This window comes from Mus pahari, chromosome X (assembly GCF_900095145.1).
Source record: "Mus pahari chromosome X, PAHARI_EIJ_v1.1, whole genome shotgun sequence".
In the NCBI taxonomy this organism is placed as follows: Eukaryota; Metazoa; Chordata; class Mammalia; order Rodentia; family Muridae; genus Mus; species Mus pahari.
The window spans coordinates 118,891,235-118,900,714 of record NC_034613.1 but is presented as its reverse complement, the minus strand read 5'-3'; the positions used below and the strand labels follow the sequence as shown (position 1 = coordinate 118,900,714).

The 9,480-nt window shown below is 39.1% G+C and overlaps 1 protein-coding gene across 1 annotated transcript in view; it reads right to left on the bottom strand.

The window, feature by feature from the left end:
• Pih1d3 (PIH1 domain containing 3) overlaps positions 1–9,480 on the bottom strand; it is a 42,925-nt gene that overhangs the window by 12,163 nt on the left and 21,282 nt on the right. The gene's annotated exons all lie outside the window — the stretch shown is intronic.

Below are 9,480 nucleotides of genomic sequence, written 5' to 3'. Positions count from 1 at the left end.
GCCATCATTGGGAAGAGAGGCCCCTTGGTCTTGCTAAGATTATATGCCCCAGTACTGGGGAATGCCAGGGCCAGGAAGCAGGAGTGGGTGGGTTGGGGGGGCTGGGTGGGGAGGGTATAGGGAACTTTTGGGATATCATTTGGAATGTAAATGAAGAAAATATCTAATAAAAAATGAAAAAAATAATTTGGAAGTACAACAAATAAGACTTGCTAATGGCTTGACCATGAAATAGCCAAGAAAGAGGAATGAGCGCTGAGTCAGGGGATTAGCTCCAGCCTGCTATGTGCTAGGCAAGGGCTGTTATCTCTTAGCCCTAGGAAATAGTACTGCTATGAGAAAGCTGAATGAGGCGGATGTCAGGGAACATAATTATGAGTTCTTTTATGGACATGTTGGGTTTCTGTCACCTACTAAAAAGGCAGGAAGTAAGCCGAGGGACTAACCCGAAGGAAAAGGACATAGGTCAAAGCTCAAGGGAACTGCAAACAGTGATATGGGAGCAAAGGAAAGGAGGAATGTGGGAAGAAAACCAGGAGTTAGGTCGTCAAAGGAGAGAGAAATGCTATTTCAAAGAAGAAAAAGCCACCAGCATGGAATTCTGTTGGGTGGTCACCCCATAGCTCCAAACTCCCTCCTGCTGTCCTTTTTATTTAAAAACCAAGTATCATCAGTATGTAGATCAGGCTGGCCTTGGACTTGTGATCCTTCTGTCTCCATTCCCTGCGTGCTGGAATTACAGGCATGCACTACCACACCCAGACAAACTGTCCGTTTCTAATCAGGGTCTCTAAAGTAGAGGAAAGCAATTTTGGCATGTTTGTGTAGAGAAATTCTTTAGTTTTCAAGATTATCCTTTAGTGGTTGGTTGCTAAGGATGTCTCTCAGGGCCTGGCATGTTCTCAACAAGTACTACCCACTCAAGACTGGCCCTCTTAAGGCAGGAGTTAATAATCCATGGTCTCTTGAGTACAAAAGATAATATCCTGGAGTAGTTAGCGACAATGCATCTCTTCTTTCCTAGGCATTCTTTAAACCAGGAATACTTTTTTTTTTTTTTTAAATATTTATTTTATTTATTTATTATATGTAAGTACACTATAGCTGTCATCGGACACTCCAGAAGAGGGCATCAGATCTCGTTACGGATGTTGTGAGCCACCATGTGGTTGCTGGGATTGGAACTTAGGACCTTTGGAAGAGCAGTCGGGTGCTCTTACCTGCTGAGCCATCTCACCAGCCCCAGGAATACTTTTTTAGGGTTTTTTGTTTGTTTACTCAATCCAGTGACACATTGCAGGGAAAAAATTACATGTAAATAAAAGAATAAATATTTGTCATTAGCTTAAATCATACTTAAATCAATTCTGTTCTAGAATGTTTCCCAAGTTCGATGTTGGCCTCCATCTCTCTTTCCTCTTCTATACTAAACTTCCTTAAAGAACAGTATGGCTTTTGCTCTCCTTTTGTCCTTGCTTCCTTGGCTCTGTTCAAGTGGTCATTGTTCAGGACACTGAAGCTGCTGTTTTCTCTTTTTTAATTTATTTTTTTCCTCACACTTATTTTATTTTTCGAGACTCATCCATGAGTTGGCATAATTTATACCCCATCCTCTCTACCTCCAATTCTTCCTGTGTCTCCCCATTCCTTCTCAAATTCACAAACTCTTCTTTAGTTATTACTGTTACAAACACACACACACACACACACACACACACACACACAAAACATATACATATGTGTATGTGTATGCTTGTGAATATAGTCTGTTGGGTCCACTTAGTATTGTTCATATATGCATTGAGGGATGGTCACTTCTTAATTTTCCCATATAATATATTTTGATAATATTCTTTCCTGTATCTCAAATCCTCCCAGATCCTCACCACCTCATTACCTACCCAACTGCATGGGCTTCAGTGCTCTATCTCAAAAATAACCCTCCCCCCAAATTAAAAATTAACCAAAAAACTGTAGTAAGACAAAAAAATTACAAGCACCCTCTAGACCAGATTGATCATGGGCCCCTAGGTGAAAAACTACTACTCTTATTTGGCTTAAACAGTGGTTCTCAACCTTCCTAATGCTGCAACCCTTTAATACTCACGCTGTGGTGATCTCACAACCATAAAATTATTTTCATTACTACTTCACAACTGTCAATTTTGCTACTGTTATGAATCATAATGCAAATATCTGACATGCAAGTTATCTGACAAGCAACAATCAAAGGGGGTCACAACCCACAGGTTGAGAACCACTGTTTTAAAGGATCATAGCAATGAAATGATTCCTAATAACATACCCATAGACTTTCTCAACCCTCATGAGAGAATCTTCTTGAAGTAGATGAGAATTAGCACAGACTCTCACACCTCAACAATGTGCAGAGACTGAGCTATTCCGGAGCACTTTGTCCTAAAAGAGATGTCATCAAACTCAAGGTTCAAGGGATCTGTGTGAAAGAGGAGGCGGAAAGACTGTAAGAGCCAGAGGTTGGGGATGATCCCAAGGAAACAGCGTAATCCAGACAAAACAGACATGATACATGTCTGAGCTCACAGAATATGCAGGAGCACACACAAGACCTGTATAGGTTCAAAACCCACAAAATTCCAGCATGGGGAATGAGAAGGGAAAGGAGAAAGGGGACACAAAGTCCTACCCTTAACCAGAAGCCTACTTCTAGTTGGTTCCTGTTGTCAGTTTTCTCCAGTAGAGTGTAACTTGGTATGTCAACCACACCCTAAAGCAGGTCAAACACCAAGAAGCAGTTGGCCAGCACAAAACAGACTCCTGGTTTTTGTGAGCTTTTCATTTTGTTTGTTTGGCTGACCACTTTTTATCTAACCAATCTAATGGTGTTCCCTGTAATTCTAAGTATCCTTAATCCTTCTCCTTTTCCCCTCTTTAATGACGTTTTCTTTAACTTAATGTACAAGAATGTATATATTGGGCTGAGGAGATGGTTCCATGAGCAAAGGGCTTGGTATGAACCTGAGTTCAAATCCTTAGGCCCCCATCTTCATCCAGGTACATGAGTGTGTCTGTAATCATAATGCTCCTATGTTGAGATGGAAGACAAAGACAAGAATCTCCAGCCTGCAGATGCAGAAGTAAACAACAAAGAGACCACCCTGTCTCAAACTAAGTGGAAAGTCAGGACCAACACCAAAGATTGTCCTCTGATCTCCACATGTGTGTTGTGGACACCACCCCTCCTCACCCATCATATACACAGCACACACTTACAAATCACATGCGCGCACACACAAATGTTTAGAAAGTATTCCTATTAATGACGTATCACACGGTGTTTTGATACATTTATACACTGTATGATGTCTAAATCAAGTTAAACCTTTCTTTCTCCCCCAATACATATCCTTTCTTTATTGTAAAAACACTGAAAATCCTTTCTTCTAACCTTCTGAAATGTACAGTCCATAATTACTGCCTGTAGTCACCCTGCTGTGCAATAGTATCTCAGAGTTCCTTGCACTTGTGTAACTGTAATTTACTGCCCAGTAACCATCCTTTCCCCATTCTTCTCCCCCTCCATTCTCTCCAGCCTCTGGTAAAAAACCATTCTACTCGTACGGTAAAATTGCTTATATTCTATGTGTCTTCCTTTTTTCATCTCTACCTTAAGCATTGATGTTTTTCAAGTTATGAAACTGCTTGTCTGTAATCAAATGTTTCTGCCATAACAATTAGGGGGCATGTGATTTTGATCATTGGATGAAACTACATCAAAATGGCCTCATTGAAATGTAAAATTACTGATGATTTGTATTACTACATAATACGTAGAAGACATTTTGTAACCTTATTCCATTCATGACTTTAAGGCTTTCTTGGAGTTATTATGTATCTCACTGCGAAAGGCTTTTATTTTTCACACTGCTAATACTGGTATTTTTTATCATCATAAATATATATTACTTACATAATCAGAAATATATTAAGTCAATACAATTATATTAGCTTTTAAGAAGATATTTGTTATCCTCTCCCACCACCGTGATCATTATAAAGTCATGCTATAATATTAACTATAAATGTATGTATGTTACTGAAAGAACTATTAGAAATTTAATTGAAGGTTTACTGTGCTGCCTCATGCTGATAATAAGGAATCCTATTACAGCTCAAATATCCTTCTCCCTGATACATGGCTTGATATATAACCAATCAAACAAGGTCAGCATAATCAGGAAGCTCACCAAAATGAGACAAAATAGGTTTCTGTCCTCTAGAATCTTAAATGGAAAAAGATAATCAACTTCATTACTGAAGAGGCTAAATCTATTTACTTATTAGGAGTAAATGAATATGACTGTTTTAACCTTAAGACACAAATCAGGATTCAAGAAGCACACTATTCATGAAATCTCAGTAAACAGGTTAGAATGATTGACAGCTTTTTAAAAATCAATGCATGTGATAAATGTGTGGTCCCTGGTTGTATCGGACACTTTTATTCCATCCCTGAATCCCTCCCAGTTCTCAGTGAGGCTCATGGATGGGAAGGAGACTCCTAGCTCAAGCTCTGAAGAGATGACCATGAAAAACAAAGCAAAGAGCAACCTTTTTTGTTAGGTCACACGAGATTGTTTCCTTATAAATATAGATCCCTCAAAGTAGGTGTACAAAAGGATTATGCATCAATTCTAGTTCAAAAGAAATATTAAACTACTGGCAGGCTGCTTTTTCCCTCTTCTGGAACAAATAAGGAATCACTTAGCAGTATAACTGTGACCTATTCAGTTTGGGGCATTAAAGGTGGAGATGAGTGAAAATGGGAATTTATGGACCTAAATTCCCAATGTACTCACCTGCTTCCTTTGCGGAGGTCAGACTATCTCCCTACAGATCATAGTTACCCATATTTCTTTCCCTCATATTCCTCACCTGTCAATTATAATGCCTCTTTCAGTCCTGTTCTCAGGCACTAGGCGAGTCCCCATTCTTTCTTACCTTGTTTCTATGATGGAAATTATTCCTCTCTCATCATCTCTGTATCTCTAATGCTGTGCCACAATCCCAACCTCACTTTGCTGATCTAATTCCCTTGGATTTCAATACCTAGTCTAAAACCGGAGTAAGAATTTATGTTTCTGAGTCCTGATTGTTCATATCATTCTAAGGGCCTCCTATGCCTCCCATTGGCCCCATTCCTCCCAGTTTCATTATCTTTCAAATCCCCCTTTCCACACAATGTGTGTGTGTGTGGGTGCATGCATGTGTGTGTGTGTGTGTGTGTGTGTGTGTGTGTGTAACCTAAAACCATACCTACTTTATTTCAAATATTATGAACAGCAAGCACATTGTGGTCACACATTCTAACACCAATGAGAAATACATTAAGATCAAGAGAAATACATATGAGATCAAGAGAAATAGATGAGATCAAACATGAAGTCTGAAAATCAACAATTCCCGTCTTTTTCTTAAGTTCCATATAGATTTGCATTTAACAGCCTGTTAGACACTCACTCACAAGATTTCCCACTGTGTTTTAAATTCAAACTAACAAGAGCTTAATATAACTCTGTCTTAGAACTTTGTTTCCTTCATTTTCCATTCCATACCTCACCTTGCCACATGCAAACAAATAGTACAAAGTAATGGGTAGTAATTGCAAAGCTGTAAAAAATGCAGGTGAGCTATAAGACAAAGCATTGCTGTCCAAATATACTGCTTCTAGATAATTCATTACTTTCCTATATCTTGGTTAAAGCCATCATTATATCTGAAGCCACTCAAACTAGAAACCTGACTCCCTTATATATCGCACCAGCCACTTTTCAGGTCCTATAAGTGTTTGTTTGCTTTTCAAGACACATTTTTTTTCTGTGTAGCCCTGTCTGTTCTGGAACTCCCTTTGTAGACCTGGCTGACCTCAAACACATAGATCCACTTGTCTCTGCCTCCTGAGTGCTGAGATTTAAAGGCATGCACCACCACTGCCCAGCCTATGCCCTATTAATATTAACATCAAAACGTTTACTGAACTCCTCCGTTGCTTCCCAACCTTACTGTCACAGCTGAGACACTATCACACTATCACCAGGTTTTCCAAGCTCACCCTTTTCCCCTATCACAATCACCAAACTGAGAGAGGTATATGTTTATACCACCTCTGGAGTTCTGAAATACAGCCGCGGCCATCATTTAACTTGGCCACTGTAAAACACTTATTCATTCAACAGGCAAGTTGAAATCTAATGAGCTCTTATTTTCTTTTTCCTTCCATATCAAAATACTTGGTAACTTAAACAATAGAAAAATATTTTTATTTTCTCACAAGTCTGAAACCGGGAAATCAGAAATTAGAGTGACAGTAGGGTTGGTTATAGTGAGGAGCTAATGTATAGGTGGTCCCTGTGTCACGACATGGTACGAAACCAGTGAGTAAACTTTCTAGTGTCTCTTCTTAAAAGGTCACTCAGCCCATCATGACAGCCTCACAGGATTTGGCCTAAACCTACTTCCTAAAGGCATCATCTTCAAATTTTCTCATGCTGAAAACCGTTGGGTTTCCGTATAGGAATTTGAGGGGTACACTATTCAGTCAAAGCATTTGGGACGACATTCAAGGGTTTTCACATCTAGCTCCACTTCATTTATTCTGTCTTATCTTCTCCATGTCTACATGTATTCTGGAGCTCCAAGAATTTCACAAATAGTTCTTAAAGCACATATGCATCCAATGACAATTCAAAATGACAATGAAAACAAGAGGCCAGGAATTGGAAAGAGAGCAAGGAGGAGGCTATGAGAGGGAGGAAAGGGAAAGGAGAAATGTAGTCATATTATAACTTCAAAAATAAAAAAGAGAAAACACAGCACCTGCTCTCATCGGGTCATGGTTTTATTCTTACCTATCACTTTGTTCAGAACATATTTCATCCTTTGCTGCCTGACAGAACACCATCTGTCTTTCTGATGTCCACGTAGAATGCCTTCTCCATTGCTGAATAACGTGATGTTTCATTTCTTTGTACTCATATCACTCTACCCCAACAGCCTTAGCTCTGCCAGATCATACACATGTGTTCTTAGACAAGTTAACTGCTGTGCTTCCAGTAAATTAAATGCTGTGCATTCAGTAAAATGGGAGGAATAACATCTATGTCGACTGTGGTGTGCTGATTAAGAAGGCAGTCTGTGTTGCTTCTAGAGAAATGCCTAGCACATAATAAACATCGTATTAACCATGTGCTAGTTTTCCTACTATTGAGGGAAAGCAAGCATCAAGACAAAAATCATTTCTTTATAGTGTAGGGAAATGTCTCTACTATGCCACTCTAGTGACCTTGAAGTGTCTACATAGGCCACTGAAGCAAGGTTAGACTATAGGGTAACCTAGGTCTAGGCAGAACATAGTAAATCCTCTGGAAATGTGGGAAGAGAAGTAACCTTTGAGGAACTGCCTCACTGGTATTTCTTATCTGTCTCTCTATCTTGTAGGAGGCCCTCAGTCTTGTAGGAGGTTGCCAGGAGACATTTTCTCACACTGCTTCTTAGTTCTAGAAAAGCACAGAACTTCCCATTTGATTTATTCTGAGTAGAGATACAGTATATAACAAGTATATAGTATATATACATATATATATATATATATATATATATATATATATGTATATATATACTTTATAGCCTTTATTATACATAGTATATATAGCAAGCATATTTTATATATATACTTTATAGCCTACTATACACACACACATGCACACGCACACACACATGCACACGCACACACATGCACACGCACATGCACACATATCAAGTATATAGTACAGAGGCAGTCTATAAAGTAGTTGTCTGTAGTGCAGAGTTGCCCCTACAGCAACAGTCTAGCCTACTACTCAGGTTACCTGCCATCTGGACCCTTTTAGTTTGATATTATCCTGTGAGCAAAGGATTTGAGGAGCTGATTGAAGAGTGATCTTGTTAGCACTCTCTGCATAAGAAATAATCTCCTTCCCTGGGGGGGGTGTCATTGTTTTCCTGTTGATGAATCTGTGAAAAGTCTGCTGAGTCTGCCTAGCAGCTCCAACTGCACTGCTGCTTAGGGACTGCTTGGTCTTGTCAGGAAGAGAGAAGGAGAAATTTGTTTATTATTTTCAACATTACTTATTCACTGTGTAGCCTATCAATAGCATCTGGCACATAGTAAGGTCTCTGAGTATTTGTTGAATTAAGAAATTATAGCAAACAATGATATGCAAGTATTCTAAGATAATATGGTGATATTTATAGAAAATCCATATAATGGAGACCTGAGGAAGGGAAAGATAGAGAATATAAAGAATGAAAAGGAGTTGGGCAGTGGTGGTGCATGGCTTTAATCCTAGCAGTTGGGCAATAGAGACAAGAGGATCTTTGTGAGTTCGAAGCTAGCCTAGTCTACATAATGAGTTCTAGGACAGTCAGGGCTGTTACACAGAGACACCTAGTTTCAAAAAGAAAAAGAAAAAAGAAAAATGGAAAAGACAAAATTTTAAAAGGAGGGACACATGAGGTATAGAGAAATATATCTATGGTTTGAATGAGAATGGCTCTCAGAGGCTCATACATTTGAATATCTGGTTCCAAGTTTTTGGATTGTTTAGGAAGGATTTGGAGGTGTGGCCTTGTTGGGAAAGGTCTGTCAGATTTTATCACTGAGGAAAGTCAGAGTTGGAATCTGCATGTAGGAATTGGTGTAGTGGGCATGGAGGAGGGCTTTTTACTGGTTTGCTTCGCCTTGGTTGCTCAGTTTGCTTTCTTTTATAGCCCAGGACCCCCTGTCCAGGGGTGGCACCACAGTGGAGTGTGAATACCAACATCAATCATCAACTGAAGAAAATACATACACAGATTCATCTACTGGCCAATCTGATGGTGGCATTTTCCTCACTGAGGTCTCTTCCCAGATGACCCTGGCTTGTGCCACATTGACAGAAAACTCGGCCCAACTCGGCCCCCAACACAGATGAGGTCAACAGTGTCTTTACTCTGAATCTCGCCAGTGGAGTTAAGCAATGAAAATGGAGGTCACTACTCATTTACTCACAGAAATAAATACAACCTAAAATTTTGGAGTTTGATTATTTTCTGTGCAGCAAATCAAACCCATGACCTTCTGCATGCTTCTATTTCTTTTATTGTTTCTGACATAAGCATTTCTAACCTAAGTCAGGGAATTAAATTTTTTTTAAAAAAAATCTGTTTTGAGAGTCAATGTACCAGTATATCAACCACACTTATACTTGATTCTTGTTATAGTCACCATTTACTTGAATATATCATGCTTGTGCACTTTCTCATATGCTCTTATCTCTGCTTAGGAGGTTTTTTCTTTGCACGTTGTCTAAATCCTATTCATCCAAATGGAATTAACTGATCTTTTTATCCTGATGATAATTCTGTACCTGTTACATTCTTCCACATACATAACTCTGGGGATTTTGTTTTAAAAAGACATCT